The sequence below is a fragment of the Cryptotermes secundus genome, unplaced genomic scaffold (assembly GCF_002891405.2).
Source record: "Cryptotermes secundus unplaced genomic scaffold, Csec_1.0 scaffold142, whole genome shotgun sequence".
Classification (NCBI taxonomy): domain Eukaryota; kingdom Metazoa; phylum Arthropoda; class Insecta; order Blattodea; family Kalotermitidae; genus Cryptotermes; species Cryptotermes secundus.
In genome coordinates, this window is record NW_019743148.1 from 1,463,078 (window position 1) to 1,463,387 (window position 310).

The following is a 310-nucleotide window of genomic DNA, read 5'->3' on the forward strand; positions in this document are numbered from 1 at the left end:
GTTTTGCATTGGGCCTATATATTTTTTTTGTCGGAAAACTTCTTGGAAATTGTAATATTGGAAAACGGAAAAGATGATGAGAGGATAACATTACAATGAATATTTGGGAGGTCGGTTGTAAATCTCAAACGTGAATTGAAACTGGCTCAAGATGGTGTCTAGTTTCATGTTAGTTAGTTAGTTATTTAGAGAGGGTGGGTTTCCCCATGCACCGCGATCAGTTTGATCTATTGTGCTTCCCTCTATGATATTCTACCAGTCTCTATACCCTACCGATAAATGGTGCGTGCCATCAGTTCCGCCGAGCAAG

General features: G+C 40.0%; 1 protein-coding gene and 1 long non-coding RNA gene across 2 annotated transcripts in view; one reads left to right on the forward strand and one right to left on the reverse strand.

The window, feature by feature from the left end:
- Positions 1 to 310, reverse strand: part of LOC111873761 (diuretic hormone class 2) — a 198,599-nt gene that overhangs the window by 182,106 nt on the left and 16,183 nt on the right. The gene's annotated exons all lie outside the window — the stretch shown is intronic.
- LOC117283031 overlaps positions 1 to 310 on the forward strand; it is a 216,953-nt gene that overhangs the window by 123,359 nt on the left and 93,284 nt on the right. The gene's annotated exons all lie outside the window — the stretch shown is intronic.